A 25,215-nucleotide genomic window follows, 5' to 3' on the forward strand; every position below is an offset into this window, starting at 1 on the left:
ACTAAAACATGGGAAGAGGGGAAAGTGAGAGAAATCCCGGAGGTGGACCAACCACGCAGGAGACCTGTGTACGTACATAAACCAGCAACAAACTCTACACAACTAACACATGGGAAGCGGGGAAAGTGAGAGAAATCCCTGAGGTGGACCAACCACGCAGGAGACCTGTGTACGTACATAAACCAGCAACAAACTCTACACAACTAACACATGGGAAGCGGGGAAAGTGAGAGAAATCCTGGAGGTGGACCAACCATGCAGGAGACCTGTGTACGTACATAAACCAGCAACACACTCTACACAACTAACACATGGGAAGCAGGGAAAGTGAGAGAAATCCTGGAGGTGGACTAACCATGCAGGAGACCTGTGTACGTACATAAACCAGCAACACACTCTACACAACTAATGCATGGGAAGAGGGAAAAGTGAGAGAAATCCCGGAGGTGGACCAACCACGCAGGAGACCTGTGTACGTACATAAACCAGCAACACACTCTACACAACTAATGCATGGGAAGAGGGAAAAGTGAGAGAAATCCCGGAGGTGGACTAACCATGCAGGAGACCTGTGTACGTACATAAACCAGCAACACACTCTACACAACTAATGCATGGGAAGAGGGAAAAGTGAGAGAAATCCCTGAGGTGGACCAACCACGCAGGAGACCTGTCTACGTACATAAACCAGCAACAAACTCTACACAACTAACACATGGGAAGCGGGGAAAGTGAGAGAAATCCTGGAGGTGGGCCAACCACGCAGGAGACCTGTGTACGTACATAAACCAGCAACAAACTCTACACAACTAACACATGGGAAGAGGGAAAAGTGAGAGAAATCCCGGAGGTGGACTAACCATGCAGGAGACCTGTGTACGTACATAAACCAGCAACAAACTCTACACAACTAACACATGGGAAGAGGGAAAGTGAGAGAAATCCCGGAGGTGGGCCAACCACGCAGGAGACCTGTGTACATACATAAACCAGCAACACACTCTACACAACTAACACATGGGAAGTGGGGAAAGTGAGATAAATCCTGGAGGTGGACCAACCACACAGGAGACCTGTGTACGTACATAAACCAGCAACACACTCTACACAACTAACACATGGGAAGCGGGGAAAGTGAGAGAAATCCCTGAGGTGGACCAACCCACGCAGGAGACCTGTGTACGTACATAAACCAGCAACACACTCTACACAACTAATGCATGGGAAGAGGGAAAAGTGAGAGAAATCCCGGAGGTGGACTAACCATGCAGGAGACCTGTGTACGTACATAAACCAGCAACACACTCTACACAACTAATGCATGGGAAGAGGGAAAAGTGAGAGAAATCCCTGAGGTGGACCAACCACGCAGGAGACCTGTCTACGTACATAAACCAGCAACAAACTCTACACAACTAACACATGGGAAGCGGGGAAAGCGAGAGAAATCCTGGAGGTGGGCCAACCACGCAGGAGACCTGTGTACGTACATAAACCAGCAACAAACTCTACACAACTAACACATGGGAAGAGGGAAAAGTGAGAGAAATCCCGGAGGTGGACTAACCATGCAGGAGACCTGTGTACGTACATAAACCAGCAACAAACTCTACACAACTAACACATGGGAAGAGGGAAAGTGAGAGAAATCCCGGAGGTGGGCCAACCACGCAGGAGACCTGTGTACATACATAAACCAGCAACACACTCTACACAACTAACACATGGGAAGTGGGGAAAGTGAGATAAATCCTGGAGGTGGACCAACCACACAGGAGACCTGTGTACGTACATAAACCAGCAACACACTCTACACAACTAACACATGGGAAGCGGGGAAAGTGAGAGAAATCCCTGAGGTGGACCAACCACGCAGGAGACCTGTGTACATACATAAACCAGCAACACACTCTACACAACTAACACATGGGAAGAGGGGAAAGTGAGGGAAATCCCGAAGGTGGACCAACCACGCAGGAGACCTGTGTACGTACATAAACCAGCAACAAACTCTACACAACTAACACATGGGAAGCGGGGAAAGTGAGAGAAATCCCTGAGGTGGACCAACCACGCAGGAGACCTGTGTACGTACATAAACCAGCAACACACTCTACACAACTAACACATGGGAAGCGGGGAAAGTGAGAGAAATCCTGGAGGTGGACCAACCATGCAGGAGACCTGTGTACATACATAAACCAGCAACACACTCTACACAACTAACACATGGGAAGAGGGGAAAGTGAGAGAAATCCCGGAGGTGGACCAACCACGCAGGAGACCTGTGTACGTACATAAACCAGCAACAAACTCTACACAACTAACACATGGGAAGCGGGGAAAGTGAGAGAAATCCCTGAGGTGGACCAACCACGCAGGAGACCTGTGTACGTACATAAACCAGCAACACACTCTACACAACTAACACATGGGAAGCGGGGAAAGTGAGAGAAATCCCGGAGGTGGACCAACCACGCAGGAGACCTGTGTACGTACATAACCCAGCAACACACTCTACACAACTAACACATGGGAAGCAGGGAAAGTAAGAGAAATCCTGGAGGTGGACCAACCACGCAGGAGACCTGTGTACGTACATAAACCAGCAACACACTCTACACAACTAACACATGGGAAGCGGGGAAAGTGAGGGAAATCCCGGAGGTGGACTAACCACGCAGGGGACCTGTGTACGTACATAAACCAGCAACACACTCTACACAACTAACACATGGGAAGAGGGGAAAGTGAGAGAAATCCTGGACGTGGACCAACCATGCAGGAGACCTGTGTACGTACATAAACCAGCAACAAACTCTACACAACTAACACATGGGAAGCGGGGAAAGTGAGGGAAATCCTGGAGGTGGACCAACCACGCAGGGGACCTGTGTACGTACATAAACCAGCAACAAACTCTACACAACTAACACATGGCAAGAGGCAAAAGTGAGAGAAATCCTGGAGGTGGACCAACCACGCAGGAGACCTGTGTACGTACATAAACCAGCAACACACTCTACACAACTAACACATGGGAAGCGGGGAAAGTGAGAGAAATCCTGGAGGTGGACTAACCACGCAGGAGACCTGTGTACGTACATAAACCAGCAACACACTCTACACAACTAATGCATGGGAAGAGGGAAAAGTGAGAGAAATCCCGGAGGTGGACCAACCATGCAGGGGACCTGTGTACGTACATAAACCAGCAACACACTCTACACAACTAATGCATGGGAAGAGGGAAAAGTGAGAGAAATCCCGGAGGTGGACCAACCACGCAGGAGACCTGTGTACGTACATAAACCAGCAACACACTCTACACAACTAACACAAGGGAAGCGGGAAAAGTGAGAGAAATCCCGGAGGTGGACCAACCACGCAGGAGACCTGTGTACGTACATAACCCAGCAACAAACTCTACACAACTAACACATGGGAAGCGGGGAAAGTGAGAGAAATCCCGGAGGTGGACTAACCATGCAGGAGACCTGTGTACGTACATAAACCAGCAACAAACTCTACACAACTAACACATGGGAAGCGGGGAAAGTGAGAGAAATCCTGGAGGTGGACCAACCATGCAGGAGACCTGTGTACGTACATAAACCAGCAACACACTCTACACAACTAACACATGGGAAGCAGGGAAAGTGAGAGAAATCCTGGAGGTGGACTAACCATGCAGGAGACCTGTGTACGTACATAAACCAGCAACACACTCTACACAACTAATGCATGGGAAGAGGGAAAAGTGAGAGAAATCCCGGAGGTGGACCAACCACGCAGGAGACCTGTGTACGTACATAAACCAGCAACACACTCTACACAACTAATGCATGGGAAGAGGGAAAAGTGAGAGAAATCCCGGAGGTGGACTAACCATGCAGGAGACCTGTGTACGTACATAAACCAGCAACACACTCTACACAACTAATGCATGGGAAGAGGGAAAAGTGAGAGAAATCCCTGAGGTGGACCAACCACGCAGGAGACCTGTCTACGTACATAAACCAGCAACAAACTCTACACAACTAACACATGGGAAGCGGGGAAAGTGAGAGAAATCCTGGAGGTGGGCCAACCACGCAGGAGACCTGTGTACGTACATAAACCAGCAACAAACTCTACACAACTAACACATGGGAAGAGGGAAAAGTGAGAGAAATCCCGGAGGTGGACTAACCATGCAGGAGACCTGTGTACGTACATAAACCAGCAACAAACTCTACACAACTAACACATGGGAAGAGGGAAAGTGAGAGAAATCCCGGAGGTGGGCCAACCACGCAGGAGACCTGTGTACATACATAAACCAGCAACACACTCTACACAACTAACACATGGGAAGTGGGGAAAGTGAGATAAATCCTGGAGGTGGACCAACCACACAGGAGACCTGTGTACGTACATAAACCAGCAACACACTCTACACAACTAACACATGGGAAGCGGGGAAAGTGAGAGAAATCCTGGAGGTGGACCAACCACGCAGGGGACCTGTGTACGTACATAAACCAGCAACACACTCTACACAACTAACACACGGGAAGCGGGGAAAGAGAGAGAAATCCTGGAGGTGGACCAACCATGCAGGAGACCTGTGTACATACATAAACCAGCAACACACTGTACACAACTAACACATGGGAAGCGGGGAAAGTTAGAGAAATCCTGGAGGTGGACCAACCACGCAGGAGACCTGTGTACGTACATAAACCAGCAACACACTCTACACAACTAACACATGGGAAGCGGGGAAAGTGAGGGAAATCCCGGAGGTGGACTAACCACGCAGGAGACCTGTGTACGTACATAAACCAGCAACACACTCTACACAACTAACACATGGGAAGCAGGGAAAGTGAGAGAAATCCTGGAGGTGGACTAACCATGCAGGAGACCTGTGTACGTACATAAACCAGCAACAAACTCTACACAACTAACACATGGGAAGCGGGGAAAGTGAGAGAAATCCTGGAGGTGGGCCAACCACGCAGGAGACCTGTGTACGTACATAAACCAGCAACAAACTCTACACAACTAACACATGGGAAGAAGGAAAGTGAGAGAAATCCCGGAGGTGGGCCAACCACGCAGGAGACCTGTGTACATACATAAACCAGCAACACACTCTACACAACTAACACATGGGAAGCGGGGAAAGTGAGAGAAATCCCTGAGGTGGACCAACCCACGCAGGAGACCTGTGTACATACATAAACCAGCAACACACTCTACACAACTAAAACATGGGAAGAGGGGAAAGTGAGAGAAATCCCGGAGGTGGACCAACCACGCAGGAGACCTGTGTACGTACATAAACCAGCAACAAACTCTACACAACTAACACATGGGAAGCGGGGAAAGTGAGAGAAATCCCTGAGGTGGACCAACCACGCAGGAGACCTGTGTACGTACATAAACCAGCAACAAACTCTACACAACTAACACATGGGAAGCGGGGAAAGTGAGAGAAATCCTGGAGGTGGACCAACCATGCAGGAGACCTGTGTACGTACATAAACCAGCAACACACTCTACACAACTAACACATGGGAAGCAGGGAAAGTGAGAGAAATCCTGGAGGTGGACTAACCATGCAGGAGACCTGTGTACGTACATAAACCAGCAACACACTCTACACAACTAATGCATGGGAAGAGGGAAAAGTGAGAGAAATCCCGGAGGTGGACCAACCACGCAGGAGACCTGTGTACGTACATAAACCAGCAACACACTCTACACAACTAATGCATGGGAAGAGGGAAAAGTGAGAGAAATCCCGGAGGTGGACTAACCATGCAGGAGACCTGTGTACGTACATAAACCAGCAACACACTCTACACAACTAATGCATGGGAAGAGGGAAAAGTGAGAGAAATCCCTGAGGTGGACCAACCACGCAGGAGACCTGTCTACGTACATAAACCAGCAACAAACTCTACACAACTAACACATGGGAAGCGGGGAAAGTGAGAGAAATCCTGGAAGTGGGCCAACCACGCAGGAGACCTGTGTACGTACATAAACCAGCAACAAACTCTACACAACTAACACATGGGAAGAGGGAAAAGTGAGAGAAATCCCGGAGGTGGACTAACCATGCAGGAGACCTGTGTACGTACATAAACCAGCAACAAACTCTACACAACTAACACATGGGAAGAGGGAAAGTGAGAGAAATCCCGGAGGTGGGCCAACCACGCAGGAGACCTGTGTACATACATAAACCAGCAACACACTCTACACAACTAACACATGGGAAGTGGGGAAAGTGAGATAAATCCTGGAGGTGGACCAACCACACAGGAGACCTGTGTACGTACATAAACCAGCAACACACTCTACACAACTAACACATGGGAAGCGGGGAAAGTGAGAGAAATCCCTGAGGTGGACCAACCACGCAGGAGACCTGTGTACATACATAAACCAGCAACACACTCTACACAACTAACACATGGGAAGAGGGGAAAGTGAGAGAAATCCCGAAGGTGGACCAACCACGCAGGAGACCTGTGTACGTACATAAACCAGCAACAAACTCTACACAACTAACACATGGGAAGCGGGGAAAGTGAGAGAAATCCCTGAGGTGGACCAACCACGCAGGAGACCTGTGTACGTACATAAACCAGCAACACACTCTACACAACTAACACATGGGAAGCGGGGAAAGTGAGAGAAATCCTGGAGGTGGACCAACCATGCAGGAGACCTGTGTACATACATAAACCAGCAACACACTCTACACAACTAACACATGGGAAGAGGGGAAAGTGAGAGAAATCCCGGAGGTGGACCAACCACGCAGGAGACCTGTGTACGTACATAAACCAGCAACAAACTCTACACAACTAACACATGGGAAGCGGGGAAAGTGAGAGAAATCCCTGAGGTGGACCAACCACGCAGGAGACCTGTGTACGTACATAAACCAGCAACACACTCTACACAACTAACACATGGGAAGCGGGGAAAGTGAGAGAAATCCCGGAGGTGGACCAACCACGCAGGAGACCTGTGTACGTACATAACCCAGCAACACACTCTACACAACTAACACATGGGAAGCAGGGAAAGTAAGAGAAATCCTGGAGGTGGACCAACCACGCAGGAGACCTGTGTACGTACATAAACCAGCAACACACTCTACACAACTAACACATGGGAAGCGGGGAAAGTGAGGGAAATCCCGGAGGTGGACTAACCACGCAGGGGACCTGTGTACGTACATAAACCAGCAACACACTCTACACAACTAACACATGGGAAGAGGGGAAAGTGAGAGAAATCCTGGACGTGGACCAACCATGCAGGAGACCTGTGCACGTACATAAACCAGCAACAAACTCTACACAACTAACACATGGGAAGCGGGGAAAGTGAGGGAAATCCTGGAGGTGGACCAACCACGCAGGAGACCTGTGTACGTACATAAACCAGCAACACACTCTACACAACTAACACATGGGAAGCGGGGAAAGTGAGAGAAATCCTGGAGGTGGACTAACCACGCAGGAGACCTGTGTACGTACATAAACCAGCAACACACTCTACACAACTAATGCATGGGAAGAGGGAAAAGTGAGAGAAATCCCGGAGGTGGACCAACCACGCAGGAGACCTGTGTACGTACATAAACCAGCAACACACTCTACACAACTAATGCATGGGAAGAGGGAAAAGTGAGAGAAATCCCGGAGGTGGACCAACCATGCAGGGGACCTGTGTACGTACATAAACCAGCAACACACTCTACACAACTAATGCATGGGAAGAGGGAAAAGTGAGAGAAATCCCGGAGGTGGACCAACCACGCAGGAGACCTGTGTACGTACATAAACCAGCAACACACTCTACACAACTAACACAAGGGAAGCGGGAAAAGTGAGAGAAATCCCGGAGGTGGACCAACCACGCAGGAGACCTGTGTACGTACATAACCCAGCAACAAACTCTACACAACTAACACATGGGAAGCGGGGAAAGTGAGAGAAATCCCGGAGGTGGACTAACCATGCAGGAGACCTGTGTACGTACATAAACCAGCAACAAACTCTACACAACTAACACATGGGAAGCGGGGAAAGTGAGAGAAATCCTGGAGGTGGACCAACCATGCAGGAGACCTGTGTACGTACATAAACCAGCAACACACTCTACACAACTAACACATGGGAAGCAGGGAAAGTGAGAGAAATCCTGGAGGTGGACTAACCATGCAGGAGACCTGTGTACGTACATAAACCAGCAACACACTCTACACAACTAATGCATGGGAAGAGGGAAAAGTGAGAGAAATCCCGGAGGTGGACCAACCACGCAGGAGACCTGTGTACGTACATAAACCAGCAACACACTCTACACAACTAATGCATGGGAAGAGGGAAAAGTGAGAGAAATCCCGGAGGTGGACTAACCATGCAGGAGACCTGTGTACGTACATAAACCAGCAACACACTCTACACAACTAATGCATGGGAAGAGGGAAAAGTGAGAGAAATCCCTGAGGTGGACCAACCACGCAGGAGACCTGTCTACGTACATAAACCAGCAACAAACTCTACACAACTAACACATGGGAAGCGGGGAAAGTGAGAGAAATCCTGGAGGTGGGCCAACCACGCAGGAGACCTGTGTACGTACATAAACCAGCAACAAACTCTACACAACTAACACATGGGAAGAGGGAAAAGTGAGAGAAATCCCGGAGGTGGACTAACCATGCAGGAGACCTGTGTACGTACATAAACCAGCAACAAACTCTACACAACTAACACATGGGAAGAGGGAAAGTGAGAGAAATCCCGGAGGTGGGCCAACCACGCAGGAGACCTGTGTACATACATAAACCAGCAACACACTCTACACAACTAACACATGGGAAGTGGGGAAAGTGAGATAAATCCTGGAGGTGGACCAACCACACAGGAGACCTGTGTACGTACATAAACCAGCAACACACTCTACACAACTAACACATGGGAAGCGGGGAAAGTGAGAGAAATCCCTGAGGTGGACCAACCACGCAGGAGACCTGTGTACATACATAAACCAGCAACACACTCTACACAACTAACACATGGGAAGAGGGGAAAGTGAGAGAAATCCCGAAGGTGGACCAACCACGCAGGAGACCTGTGTACGTACATAAACCAGCAACAAACTCTACACAACTAACACATGGGAAGCGGGGAAAGTGAGAGAAATCCCTGAGGTGGACCAACCACGCAGGAGACCTGTGTACGTACATAAACCAGCAACACACTCTACACAACTAACACATGGGAAGCGGGGAAAGTGAGAGAAATCCTGGAGGTGGACCAACCATGCAGGAGACCTGTGTACATACATAAACCAGCAACACACTCTACACAACTAACACATGGGAAGAGGGGAAAGTGAGAGAAATCCCAGAGGTGGACCAACCACGCAGGAGACCTGTGTACGTACATAAACCAGCAACAAACTCTACACAACTAACACATGGGAAGCGGGGAAAGTGAGAGAAATCCCTGAGGTGGACCAACCACGCAGGAGACCTGTGTACGTACATAAACCAGCAACACACTCTACACAACTAACACATGGGAAGCGGGGAAAGTGAGAGAAATCCCGGAGGTGGACCAACCACGCAGGAGACCTGTGTACGTACATAACCCAGCAACACACTCTACACAACTAACACATGGGAAGCAGGGAAAGTAAGAGAAATCCTGGAGGTGGACCAACCACGCAGGAGACCTGTGTACGTACATAAACCAGCAACACACTCTACACAACTAACACATGGGAAGCGGGGAAAGTGAGGGAAATCCCGGAGGTGGACTAACCACGCAGGGGACCTGTGTACGTACATAAACCAGCAACACACTCTACACAACTAACACATGGGAAGAGGGGAAAGTGAGAGAAATCCTGGACGTGGACCAACCATGCAGGAGACCTGTGTACGTACATAAACCAGCAACAAACTCTACACAACTAACACATGGGAAGCGGGGAAAGTGAGGGAAATCCTGGAGGTGGACCAACCACGCAGGGGACCTGTGTACGTACATAAACCAGCAACAAACTCTACACAACTAACACATGGCAAGAGGCAAAAGTGAGAGAAATCCTGGAGGTGGACCAACCACGCAGGAGACCTGTGTACGTACATAAACCAGCAACACACTCTACACAACTAACACATGGGAAGCGGGGAAAGTGAGAGAAATCCTGGAGGTGGACTAACCACGCAGGAGACCTGTGTACGTACATAAACCAGCAACACACTCTACACAACTAATGCATGGGAAGAGGGAAAAGTGAGAGAAATCCCGGAGGAGGACCAACCACGCAGGAGACCTGTGTACGTACATAAACCAGCAACACACTCTACACAACTAATGCATGGGAAGAGGGAAAAGTGAGAGAAATCCCGGAGGTGGACCAACCATGCAGGGGACCTGTGTACGTACATAAACCAGCAACACACTCTACACAACTAATGCATGGGAAGAGGGAAAAGTGAGAGAAATCCCGGAGGTGGACCAACCACGCAGGAGACCTGTGTACGTACATAAACCAGCAACACACTACACAACTAACACAAGGGAAGCGGGAAAAGTGAGAGAAATCCCGGAGGTGGACCAACCACGCAGGAGACCTGTGTACGTACATAACCCAGCAACAAACTCTACACAACTAACACATGGGAAGCGGGGAAAGTGAGAGAAATCCCGGAGGTGGACTAACCATGCAGGAGACCTGTGTACGTACATAAACCAGCAACAAACTCTACACAACTAACACATGGGAAGCGGGGAAAGTGAGAGAAATCCTGGAGGTGGACCAACCACGCAGGAGACCTGTGTACGTACATAAACCAGCAACACACTCTACACAACTAACACATAGGAAGAGGGGAAAGTGAGAGAAATCCCGGAGGTGGACCAACCACGCAGGAGACCTGTGTACGTACATAAACCAGCAACAAACTCTACACAACTAACACATGGGAAGAGGGGAAAGTGAGAGAAATCCTGGACGTGGACCAACCATGCAGGAGACCTGTGTACGTACATAAACCAGCAACAAACTCTACACAACTAACACATGGGAAGCGGGGAAAGTGAGGGAAATCCTGGAGGTGGACCAACCACGCAGGGGACCTGTGTACGTACATAAACCAGCAACAAACTCTACACAACTAACACATGGCAAGAGGCAAAAGTGAGAGAAATCCTGGAGGTGGACCAACCACGCAGGAGACCTGTGTACGTACATAAACCAGCAACACACTCTACACAACTAACACATGGGAAGCGGGGAAAGTGAGAGAAATCCTGGAGGTGGACTAACCACGCAGGAGACCTGTGTACGTACATAAACCAGCAACACACTCTACACAACTAATGCATGGGAAGAGGGAAAAGTGAGAGAAATCCCGGAGGTGGACCAACCATGCAGGGGACCTGTGTACGTACATAAACCAGCAACACACTCTACACAACTAATGCATGGGAAGAGGGAAAAGTGAGAGAAATCCCGGAGGTGGACCAACCACGCAGGAGACCTGTGTACATACATAAACCAGCAACACACTCTACACAACTAACACAAGGGAAGCGGGAAAAGTGAGAGAAATCCCGGAGGTGGACCAACCACGCAGGAGACCTGTGTACGTACATAACCCAGCAACAAACTCTACACAACTAACACATGGGAAGCGGGGAAAGTGAGAGAAATCCCGGAGGTGGACTAACCATGCAGGAGACCTGTGTACGTACATAAACCAGCAACAAACTCTACACAACTAACACATGGGAAGCGGGGAAAGTGAGAGAAATCCTGGAGGTGGACCAACCACGCAGGAGACCTGTGTACGTACATAAACCAGCAACACACTCTACACAACTAACACATGGGAAGAGGGGAAAGTGAGAGAAATCCTGGAGGTGGACCAACCACGCAGGAGAACTGTGTACGTACATAAACCAGCAACACACTCTACATAACTAACACATGGGAAGCGGGGAAAGTGAGAGAAATCCCGGAGGTGCACTAACCACGCAGGAGACCTGTGTACGTACATAAACCAGCAACACACTCTACACAAGTAACACATGGGAAGCGGGGAAAGTGAGAGAAATCCCTGAGGTGGACCAACCACGCAGGAGACCTGTGTACGTACATAAACCAGCAACACACTCTACACAACTAACACATGGGAAGCGGGGAAAGTGAGGGAAATCCCGGAGGTGGACTAACCACGCAGGGGACCTGTGTACGTACATAAACCAGCAACACACTCTACACAACTAACACATGGGAAGAGGGGAAAGTGAGAGAAATCCTGGACGTGGACCAACCATGCAGGAGACCTGTGTACGTACATAAACCAGCAACAAACTCTACACAACTAACACATGGGAAGCGGGGAAAGTGAGGGAAATCCTGGAGGTGGACCAACCACGCAGGGGACCTGTGTACGTACATAAACCAGCAACAAACTCTACACAACTAACACATGGCAAGAGGCAAAAGTGAGAGAAATCCTGGAGGTGGACCAACCACGCAGGAGACCTGTGTACGTACATAAACCAGCAACACACTCTACACAACTAACACATGGGAAGCGGGGAAAGTGAGAGAAATCCTGGAGGTGGACTAACCACGCAGGAGACCTGTGTACGTACATAAACCAGCAACACACTCTACACAACTAATGCATGGGAAGAGGGAAAAGTGAGAGAAATCCCGGAGGTGGACCAACCACGCAGGAGACCTGTGTACGTACATAAACCAGCAACACACTCTACACAACTAATGCATGGGAAGAGGGAAAAGTGAGAGAAATCCCGGAGGTGGACCAACCATGCAGGGGACCTGTGTACGTACATAAACCAGCAACACACTCTACACAACTAATGCATGGGAAGAGGGAAAAGTGAGAGAAATCCCGGAGGTGGACCAACCACGCAGGAGACCTGTGTACGTACATAAACCAGCAACACACTCTACACAACTAACACAAGGGAAGCGGGAAAAGTGAGAGAAATCCCGGAGGTGGACCAACCACGCAGGAGACCTGTGTACGTACATAACCCAGCAACAAACTCTACACAACTAACACATGGGAAGCGGGGAAAGTGAGAGAAATCCCGGAGGTGGACTAACCATGCAGGAGACCTGTGTACGTACATAAACCAGCAACAAACTCTACACAACTAACACATGGGAAGCGGGGAAAGTGAGAGAAATCCTGGAGGTGGACCAACCACGCAGGAGACCTGTGTACGTACATAAACCAGCAACACACTCTACACAACTAACACATGGGAAGAGGGGAAAGTGAGAGAAATCCCGGAGGTGGACCAACCACGCAGGAGACCTGTGTACGTACATAAACCAGCAACAAACTCTACACAACTAACACATGGGAAGCGGGGAAAGTGAGAGAAATCCCTGAGGTGGACCAACCACGCAGGAGACCTGTGTACGTACATAAACCAGCAACACACTCTACACAACTAACACATGGGAAGCGGGGAAAGTAAGAGAAATCCTGGAGGTGGACCAACCACGCAGGAGACCTGTGTACGTACATAAACCAGCAACACACTCTACACAACTAACACATGGGAAGCGGGGAAAGTGAGGGAAATCCCGGAGGTGGACTAACCACGCAGGGGACCTGTGTACGTACATAAACCAGCAACACACTCTACACAACTAACACATGGGAAGAGGGGAAAGTGAGAGAAATCCTGGACGTGGACCAACCATGCAGGAGACCTGTGTACGTACATAAACCAGCAACAAACTCTACACAACTAACACATGGGAAGCGGGGAAAGTGAGGGAAATCCTGGAGGTGGACCAACCACGCAGGGGACCTGTGTACGTACATAAACCAGCAACAAACTCTACACAACTAACACATGGCAAGAGGCAAAAGTGAGAGAAATCCTGGAGGTGGACCAACCACGCAGGAGACCTGTGTACGTACATAAACCAGCAACACACTCTACACAACTAACACATGGGAAGCGGGGAAAGTGAGAGAAATCCTGGAGGTGGACTAACCACGCAGGAGACCTGTGTACGTACATAAACCAGCAACACACTCTACACAACTAATGCATGGGAAGAGGGAAAAGTGAGAGAAATCCCGGAGGTGGACCAACCACGCAGGAGACCTGTGTACGTACATAAACCAGCAACACACTCTACACAACTAATGCATGGGAAGAGGGAAAAGTGAGAGAAATTCCGGAGGTGGACCAACCATGCAGGGGACCTGTGTACGTACATAAACCAGCAACACACTCTACACAACTAATGCATGGGAAGAGGGAAAAGTGAGAGAAATCCCGGAGGTGGACCAACCACGCAGGAGACCTGTGTACGTACATAAACCAGCAACACACTCTACACAACTAACACAAGGGAAGCGGGAAAAGTGAGAGAAATCCCGGAGGTGGACCAACCACGCAGGAGACCTGTGTACGTACATAACCCAGCAACAAACTCTACACAACTAACACATGGGAAGCGGGGAAAGTGAGAGAAATCCCGGAGGTGGACTAACCATGCAGGAGACCTGTGTACGTACATAAACCAGCAACAAACTCTACACAACTAACACATGGGAAGCGGGGAAAGTGAGAGAAATCCTGGAGGTGGACCAACCACGCAGGAGACCTGTGTACGTACATAAACCAGCAACACACTCTACACAACTAACACATGGGAAGAGGGGAAAGTGAGAGAAATCCTGGAGGTGGACCAACCACGCAGGAGAACTGTGTACGTACATAAACCAGCAACACACTCTACACAACTAACACATGGGAAGCGGGGAAAGTGAGAGAAATCCCGGAGGTGGACTAACCACGCAGGAGACCTGTGTACGTACATAAACCAGCAACACACTCTACACAACTAACACATGGGAAGCGGGGAAAGTGAGAGAAATCCCTGAGGTGGACCAACCACGCAGGAGACCTGTGTACGTACATAAACCAGCAACACACTCTACACAACTAACACACGGGAAGCGGGGAAAGTGAGAGAAATCCCGGAGGTGGACCAACCACGCAGGAGACCTGTGTACATACATAAACCAGCAACAAACTCTACACAACTAACACAAGGGAAGCGGGGAAAGTGAGAGAAATCCCGGAGGTGGACCAACCACGCAGGAGACCTGTATACGTACATAAACCAGCAACACACTCTACACAACTAACACACGGGAAGCGGGGAAAGTGAGAGAAATCCCGGAGGTGGACCAACCACGCAGGAGACCTGTGTACATACATAAACCAGCAACAAACTCTACACAACTAACACAAGGGAAGCGGGGAAAGTGAGAGAAATCCCGGAGGTGGACCAACCACGCAGGAGACCTGTATACATACATAAACGAGAAACAAACTAAAGAACTAATACTCGGATAGAGGGAAAAGTGTCTGATGCCCACCTTAATACACAATCTTCTTGGAAGCAGAAGGAGGGGCAACAGTAAAACATATTTATGGCGATTCTTGTTCTCATTGCACCATAAAGTTTTACAACACCTCCTCTTCCTAATATCAAGCTCCCCTCTCATCCCGTGTGGCAGTGAACTCTTCGGTGAGTTTCTCATTCCCCTGATGTCCATCACTAATGGTCATTGGGTTGAAGACTTGTCTACTAATGCCTGTTTGCGTAAAGTACTGGAAGTGTTGGGGTGTGGCAGCCATAGTGAAAAAACAGGATGTTGGGACTTCACTGCTAAAAAAGTAGCTCTGAGAGAGAAACAACCCTCCAAAGAAAGTAGAGGGTGGTGGGGCCAGAGGGGGGGAGGGGAACCCCAGAATGTTTCTATGCAGGCGCATGTTTGTAGGAGTTCCCAGAATTCTCCATTAAAGAGGAACAAGAGTGTAAATATATATGAAAACAGCCCTTAATGTGAAGCTGTGTGTTAGGAGCTCCCAGGATCAGCGGCAATAACTCTCCCGTACACCTGTAATCACAGGTCTGAGGCTAGGCCACCCTCCCATCAGCAGCCAGTGGAGACAGGGAGCGCCCGGGCGGCCTCAAGCGGGCTGGAGGAAGCCCCAGGTAAGTATAAAACCAGAGATCTAGTTCCTCTCAGGTACCCCATAAAGGAACAGGGGATGCTAAACAGGGTGATATATCTGAGGTGGGCATGACAAGCTTATCACGAGAGTCCAAAGGGACCAGCAGGAGGTACAGAAAACCTCATAAAACAAAGCTGAAGGAAAAGCATCAATCACCACTGAAGATTCCATAAGTACGGAGGATTAGAGACTTTCAGATGAAGGCAGGACAAGGCTAACCGTGTATGAATAGAAGGGTTTGTCTGTTACACATAGGGAATGATGCTTTCTGTGTATACATGGCTAAAAAACCCCTATAAGAAATTATCTTACAATCTATCGCTCACCTAAACTTATATATGCCATGTTTACCTCTCTCTCCATCTTCACTTTAATATCCTGTTAGGTAAGTACTAAATGGCTAGGCTCCATGTAATGTTATCATTTGGTACAAGGTTATCTCTGGACATGTCTCACGTAGGGAACAGGAAGACAGAGTCCAGCCCAGTAACAAGAAGACAGAATGCAGCCCAGTAACAGGAAGACAGGACCCAGCCCAGTAACAGAAACACAGAATGCAGCCCAGTAACAGGAAGAGAGTGTAGCCCAGTAACAGGAAGAGAGTGCAGCCCAGTAACAGGAAGACAGAACCCAGCCCAGAAACAGGAAGACTGAGTCCAGCCCAGTAACAGGAAGACAGGACCCAGCCCAGAAACAGGAAGACAGGACCCAGCCCAGAAACAGGAAGACAGAGTCCAGCCCAGTAACAGGAAGACAGAATGCAGCCCAGTAACAGGAAGACAGAATGCAGCCCAGTAACAGGAAGACAGAGTGCAGCCCAGTAACAGGAAGAGAGTGCAGCCCAGTAACAGGAAGACAGGACCCAGCCCAGTAACAGGAAGACAGGACCCAGCCCAGTAACAGGAAGACAGGACCCAGCCCAGTAACAGGAAGACAGAATCCAGCCCAGTAAGAGGAAGAGAGTGCAGCCCAGTAACAGGAAGACAGAACCCAGCCCAGAAACAGGAAGACAGAACCCAGCCCAGAAACAGGAAGACAGAGTCCAGCCCAGAAACAGGAAGACAGAATCCAGCCCAGTAACAGGAAGACAGAACGCAGCCCAGTAACAGGAAGACAGAATGCAGCCCAGTAACAGGAAGACAGAATGCAGCCCAGTAACAGGAAGACAGAATGCAGCCCAGTAACAGGAAGACAGAATGCAGCCCAGTAACAGGAAGACAGAATGCAGCCCAGTAACAGGAAGACAGAATGCAGCCCAGTAACAGGAAAACAGAATGCAGCCCAGTAACAGGAAGACAGAATGCAGCCCAGTAACAGGAAGACAGAATGCAGCCCAGTAACAGGAAGAGAAAATGCAGCCCAGTAACAGGAAGAGAAAATGCAGCCCAGTAACAGGAAGACAGAGTCCAGCCCAGAAACAGGAAGACAGGACCCAGCCCAGAAACAGGAAGACAGAGTCCAGCCCAGTAACAGGAAGACAGAATGCAGCCCAGTAACAGGAAGACAGAATGCAGCCCAGTAACAGGAAGACAGAGTGCAGCCCAGTAACAGGAAGAGAGTGCAGCCCAGTAACAGGAAGACAGGACCCAGCCCAGTAACAGGAAGACAGGACCCAGCCCAGTAACAGGAAGACAGGACCCAGCCCAGTAACAGGAAGACAGAATCCAGCCCAGTAAGAGGAAGAGAGTGCAGCCCAGTAACAGGAAGACAGAACCCAGCCCAGAAACAGGAAGACAGAACCCAGCCCAGAAACAGGAAGACAGAGTCCAGCCCAGAAACAGGAAGACAGAATCCAGCCCAGTAACAGGAAGACAGAACGCAGCCCAGTAACAGGAAGACAGAATGCAGCCCAGTAACAGGAAGACAGAATGCAGCCCAGTAACAGGAAGACAGAATGCAGCCCAGTAACAGGAAGACAGAATGCAGCCCAGTAACAGGAAGACAGAATGCAGCCCAGTAACAGGAAGACAGAATGCAGCCCAGTAACAGGAAAACAGAATGCAGCCCAGTAACAGGAAGACAGAATGCAGCCCAGTAACAGGAAGACAGAATGCAGCCCAGTAACAGGAAGAGAAAATGCAGCCCAGTAACAGGAAGAGAAAATGCAGCCCAGTAACAGGAAGACAGAGTCCAGCCCAGTAACAGGAAGACAGAATGCAGCCCAGTAACAGGAAGACAGAATGCAGCCCAGTAACAGGAAGACAGAATGCAGCCCAGTAACAGGAAGAGAGAATGCAGCCCAGTAACAGGAAGAGAGAATGCAGCCCAGTAACAGGAAGAGAGAATGCAGCCCAGTAACAGGAAGAGAGAATGCAGCCCAGTAACAGGAAGAGAGAATGCAGCTCAGTGACAGGAAGACAGAATGCAGCCCAGTAACAGGAAGAGAAAATGCAGCCCAGTAACAGGAAGAGAAAATGCAGCCCAGTAACAGGAAGACAGAATGCAGCCCAGTAACAGGAAGACAGAATGCAGCCCAGTAACAGGAAGACAGAGGCCGGCCCAGTAACAGGAAGACAGAATGCAGCCCAGTAACAGGAAGACAGGACCCTGCCCAGTAACAGGAAGACAGGACCCTGCCCAGTAACAGGAAGACAGGACCCTGCCCAGTAACAGGAAGAGAGAATGCAGCCCAGTAACAGGAAGACAGAATGCAGCCCAGTAACAGGAAGACAGAGTCCGGCCCAGTAACAGGAAGACAGAGTCCGGCCCAGTAACAGGAAGACAGAGTCCAGCCCAGAAACAGGAAGACAGAATCCAGCCCAGTAACAGGAAGACAGAATCCAGCCCAGTAACAGGAAGACAGAACCCAGCCCAGTAACAGGAAGACAGAACGCAGCCCAGTAACAGGAAGACAGAATGCAGCCCAGTAACAGGAAGACAGAGTCCAGCCCAGAAACAGGAAGACAGAATCCAGCCCAGTAACAGGAAGACAGAACCCAGCCCAGTAACAGGAAGACAGAACGCAGCCCAGTAACAGGAAGACAGAATGCAGCCCAGTAACAGGAAGACAGAATGCAGCCCAGTAACAGGAAGACAGAATGCAGCCCAGTAACAGGAAGAGAAAATGCAGCCCAGTAACAGGAAGACAGAGTCCAGCCCAGTAACAGGAAGACAGAATGCAGCCCAGTAACAGGAAGACAGAATGCAGCCCAGTAACAGGAAGAGAGAATGCAGCCCAGTAACAGGAAGAGAGAATGCAGCCCAGTAACAGGAAGAGAGAATGCAGCCCAGTAACAGGAAGAGAGAATGCAGCCCAGTAACAGGAAGAGAGAATGCAGCCCAGTGACAGGAAGACAGAATGCAGCCCAGTAACAGGAAGAGAAAATGCAGCCCAGTAACAGGAAGAGAAAATGCAGCCCAGTAACAGGAAGACAGAATGCAGCCCAGTAACAGGAAGACAGAGGCCGGCCCAGTAACAGGAAGACAGAATGCAGCCCAGTAACAGGAAGACAGGACCCTGCCCAGTAACAGGAAGACAGGACCCTGCCCAGTAACAGAAAGAGAGAATGCAGCCCAGTAACAGGAAGAGAGAATGCAGCCCAGTAACAGGAAGACAGAGTCCGGCCCAGTAACAGGAAGACAGAGTCCGGCCCAGTAACAGGAAGACAGAGTCCGGCCCAGTAACAGGAAGACAGAGTCCGGCCCAGTAACAGGAAGACAGAGTCCGGCCCAGTAACAGGAAGAGAGAGTCCGGCCCAGTAACAGGAAGAGAGAGTCCGGCCCAGTAACAGGAAGACAGAATGCAGCCCAGTAACAGGAAGACAGAATGCAGCCCAGTAACAGGAAGACAGAGGCCGGCCCAGTAACAGGAAGACAGAATCCAGGCCATTACAGACATCAAAGCTTCTCTGCTAATCTATGGCTGTAGCTTCACAGCGGCCACAGAGCCAATAACAAGAATACTGTGGAAGCTCCACCATCAATAATGTAGATTTGTGCTGTTTGAACCAGCAGACTCCACATCCGCAGCAGAAAGGTCATGTTCCTCCACAAAGACAGCGTTGTTTACCAGATCATTGATTCCAAAATTGTAACATCAATTCTGTTGCCAAGGCTGCAGTTTGGGCCGCGATGGCAGACGCTGTACGTCTTGTCGTCTGGGTTACATACTGAATATTGCAGAGATCTGTAAGAGCTGCTCTGGGTATGGGCATACTTTATATAAATATAAAGATAAGGAAATGCCTGAACTACAAAGAAAGATGCGGGTGAACTGCTGGGAGAAGTCAGCTAGGGTCACATTCAGCTATCACTGAACATGAATAATATTCATTAAATATGCAAATTAATCCTACATAATAGGGTCAGTAGGTATCTGCATACACTGCGTCTGACGTCATCCAGGAAGCGGCCACTGTATGCAGATACACGTGTCACTGATTCCTGGACATTGGTCTCCAGAATCTGCAGATACTGAGTGGAATCCATGCGTCCCTCAGCTTTGACAAGATTCCCAGTCCCTGCACTGGCCACACAGCCCCACAGCATGATGGAACCACCACCATATTTTACTGTAGGTAGCAGGTGTTTTTCTTGGAATGCTGTGTTGTTTTTTCTCCATGCATAACGCCCCTTGTTATGCCCAAATAACTCAATTTTGGTTTCATCAGTCCACGGCACCTTATTCCAAAATGAAGCTGGCTTCTCCAAATGTGCTTTAGCATACCTCAAGCAGCTCTGTTTGTGCTGTGGGCGGAGAAAAGGCTTCCTCTGCATCACTCTCGCATACAGCATCTCCTTGTGTAAAGTGTACCGAATCGTTGAACGATGCAGTGACTCCATCTGCAGCAAGATGATGTTGCAGGTCTTTGGTGCTGGTCTGTGGGTTGACTCTGACTGTTCTCACCATTTGTCGCTTCTGTCTATTCCGAGAGTTTTCTTGGTCTGCTACTTCGAGCCTTAACTTGAACTGAGCCTGTGGTCTTCCATTTCCTCAATATGTTCCTAACTATGGAAACAGACAGCTGAAATCTCTGAGACAGCTTTCTGTATCCTTCACCTAAACCTAAACAATCTTTGTCTTCAGGTCATTTGAGAGTTGTTTTGAGACCCCCATGTTGCTACTCTTCAGAGAAACGTAAAAGAGGAGGGAAACTTACAATTGATCCCCTTAAATACTCTTTCTCATCATTGGATTCAACTGTGTATGCAGGCTAGCGGTCACCGAACTTACCAAGCCAATTTGAGTTCCAATAATTAGTTCTACAGGTTTTGGAATCAATAAAATGACAACAGAGCCCAAATGTATGCACCTGCCTAATGTTATTTAAAGGGAATGTCCAAGCAAAATAAAAAAATGAGTTTCACTTACATGGGGCTTCTACCAGCCCCATGCAGCCATCCTGTGCCCTCGTAGTCACTCACTGCTGCTCCAGTCCCCCCGCCACCAGCTAGTTCTGCTTCTACCAGCCCCATGCAGCCATCCTGTGCCCTCGTAGTCACTCATTGCTGCTCCAGTCCCCCGCCGCCAGCTAGTTCTGCTTCTACCAGCCCCATGCAGCCATCCTGTGCCCTCGTAGTCACTCACTGCTGCTCCAGCCCCCCGCCGCCAGCTAGTTCTGCTTCTACCAGCCCCATGCAGCCATCCTGTGCCCTCGTAGTCACTCACTGCTGCTCCAGTCCCCCGCCGCCAGCTAGTTCTGCTTCTACCAGCCCCATGCAGCCATCCTGTGCCCTCGTAGTCACTCATTGCTGCTCCAGTCCCCCGCCGCCAGCTAGTTCTGCTTCTACCAGCCCCATGCAGCCACCCTGTGCCCTCGCAGTCACTCACTGCTGCTCCAGTCCTCCGCCACCAGCTAGTTCTGCTTCTACCAGCCCCCTGCAGCCATCCTGTGCCCTCGTAGTCACTCACTGCTGCTCCAGTCCCCCGCTGCCAGCTAGTTCTGCTTCTACCAGCCCCATGCAGCCATCCTGTGCCCTCGTAGTCACTCACTGCTGCTCCAGTCCCCCGCCGCCAGCTAGTTCTGCTTCTACCAGCCCCATGCAGCCATCCTGTGCCCTCGTAGTCACTCATTGCTGCTCCAGTCCCCCGCCGCCAGCTAGTTCTGCTTCTACCAGCCCCATGCAGCCATCCTGTGCCCTCGTAGTCACTCACTGCTGCTCCAGTCCTCCGCCACCAGCTAGTTCTGCTTCTACCAGCCCCATGCAGCCATCCTGTACCCTCGTAGTCACTCACTGCTGCTCCAGTCCCCCGCCTCCAGCTAGTTCTGCTTCTACCAGCCCCCTGCAGCCATCCTGTGCCCTCGTAGTCACTCACTGCTGCTCCAGTCCCCCGCCGCCAGCTAGTTCTGCTTCTACCAGCCCCATGCAGCCATCCTGTGCCCTCGTAGTCACTCACTGCTGCTCCAGTCCCTCGCCGCCAGCTAGTTCTGCTTCTACCAGCCCCATGCAGCCATCCTGTGCCCTCGTAGTCACTCACTGCTGCTCCAGCCCCCCGCCGCCAGCTAGTTCTGCTTCTACCAGCCCCATGCAGCCATCCTGTGCCCTCGCTGTCACTCACTGCTGCTCCAGTCCCCCGCCGCCAGCTAGTTCTGCTTCTACCAGCCCCATGCAGCCATCCTGTGCCCTCGTAGTCACTCACTGCTGCTCCAGTCCCCCTATGTCAGCTAGTTCTGCTTCTACCAGCCCCATGCAGCCATCCTGTGCCCTCGTAGTCACTCACTGCTGCTCCAGTCCCCCGCCGCCAGCTAGTTCTGCTTCTACCAGCCCCATGCAGCCATCCTGTGCCCTCGTAGTCACTCACTGCTGCTCCAGCCCCCCGCCGCCAGCTAGTTCTGCTTCTACCAGCCCCATGCAGCCATCCTGTGCCCTCGTAGTCACTCACTGCTGCTCCAGTCCCCCGCCGCCAGCTAGTTCTGCTTCTACCAGCCCCATGCAGCCATCCTGTGCCCTCGTAGTCACTCATTGCTGCTCCAGTCCCCCGCCGCCAGCTAGTTCTGCTTCTACCAGCCCCATGCAGCCGTCCTGTGCCCTCGTAGTCACTCATTGCTGCTCCAGTCCCCCGCCGCCAGCTAGTTCTGCTTCTACCAGCCCCATGCAGCCATCCTGTGCCCTCGTAGTCACTCACTGCTGCTCCAGCCCCCCGCCGCCAGCTAGTTCTGCTTCTACCAGCCCCATGCAGCCATCCTGTGCCCTCGTAGTCACTCACTGCTGCTCCAGTCCCCCGCCGCCAGCTAGTTCTGCTTCTACCAGCCCCATGCAGCCATCCTGTGCCCTCGTAGTCACTCATTGCTGCTCCAGTCCCCCGCCGCCAGCTAGTTCTGCTTCTACCAGCCCCATGCAGCCACCCTGTGCCCTCGCAGTCACTCACTGCTGCTCCAGTCCTCCGCCACCAGCTAGTTCTGCTTCTACCAGCCCCCTGCAGCCATCCTGTGCCCTCGTAGTCACTCACTGCTGCTCCAGTCCCCCGCTGCCAGCTAGTTCTGCTTCTACCAGCCCCATGCAGCCATCCTGTGCCCTCGTAGTCACTCACTGCTGCTCCAGTCCCCCGCCGCCAGCTAGTTCTGCTTCTACCAGCCCCATGCAGCCATCCTGTGCCCTCGTAGTCACTCATTGCTGCTCCAGTCCCCCGCCGCCAGCTAGTTCTGCTTCTACCAGCCCCATGCAGCCATCCTGTGCCCTCGTAGTCACTCACTGCTGCTCCAGTCCTCCGCCACCAGCTAGTTATGCTTCTACCAGCCCCATGCAGCCATCCTGTACCCTCGTAGTCACTCACTGCTGCTCCAGTCCCCCGCCTCCAGCTAGTTCTGCTTCTACCAGCCCCCTGCAGCCATCCTGTGCCCTCGTAGTCACTCACTGCTGCTCCAGTCCCTCGCCGCCAGCTAGTTCTGCTTCTACCAGCCCCATGCAGCCATCCTGTGCCCTCGTAGTCACTCACTGCTGCTCCAGTCCCCCGCCGCCAGCTAGTTCTGCTTCTACCAGCCCCATGCAGCCATCCTGTGCCCTCGCTGTCACTCACTGCTGCTCCAGTCCCCCGCCGCCAGCTAGTTCTGCTTCTACCAGCCCCATGCAGCCATCCTGTGCCCTCGTAGTCACTCACTGCTGCTCCAGTCCCCCTATGTCAGCTAGTTCTGCTTCTACCAGCCCCATGCAGCCATCCTGTGCCCTCGTAGTCACTCACTGCTGCTCCAGTCCCCCGCCGCCAGCTAGTTCTGCTTCTACCAGCCCCCTGCAGCCATCCTGTGCCCTCGTAGTCACTCACTGCTGCTCCAGTCCCCCGCTGGCAGCTAGTTCTGCTTCTACCAGCCCCCTGCAGCCATCCTGTGCCCTCGTAGTCACTCACTGCTGCTCCAGTCCCCCGCCGCCAGCTAGTTCTGCTTCTACCAGCCCCATGCAGCCATCCTGTGCCCTCGTAGTTACTCACTGCTGCTCCAGTCCCCCGGCACCAGCTAGTTCTGCTTCTACCAGCCCCCTGCAGCCATCCTGTGCCCTCGTAGTCACTCACTGCTGCTCCAGTCCCCCGCTGCCAGCTAGTTCTGCTTCTACCAGCCCCTTGCACCCATCCTGTGCCCTCGTAGTCACTCACTGCTGCTTCAGTCCCCCGCCGCCAGCTAGTTCTGCTTCTACCAGCCCCATGCAGCCATCCTGTGCCCTCGTAGTCACTCACTGCTGCTCCAGTCCCCAGCCACCAGCTAGTTCTGCTTCTACCAGCCCCATGCAACCATCCTGTGCCCTCGTAGTCACTCACTGCAGCTCCAGTCCCCCGCCGCCAACTAGTTCTGCTTCTACCAGTCCCATGCAGCCATCCTGTGCCCTCGTAGTCACTCACTGCTGCTCCAGTCCCCCGCTGCCAGCTATTTCTGCTTCTACCAGCCCCATGCAGCCATCCTGTGCCCTCGTAGTCACTCACTGCTGCTCCAGTCCCCCGCCGCCAGCTAGTTCTGCTTCTACCAGCCCCATGCAGCCACCCTGTGCCCTCGCAGTCACTCACTGCTGCTCCAGTCCTCCGCCACCAGCTAGTTCTGCTTCTACCAGCCCCCTGCAGCCATCCTGTGCCCTCGTAGTCACTCATTGCTGCTCCAGTCCCCCGCCGCCAGCTAGTTCTGCTTCTACCAGCCCCATGCAGCCACCCTGTGCCCTCGCAGTCACT

Source organism: Hyperolius riggenbachi, chromosome 4, assembly GCF_040937935.1.
Source record: "Hyperolius riggenbachi isolate aHypRig1 chromosome 4, aHypRig1.pri, whole genome shotgun sequence".
Classification (NCBI taxonomy): Eukaryota; Metazoa; Chordata; class Amphibia; order Anura; family Hyperoliidae; genus Hyperolius; species Hyperolius riggenbachi.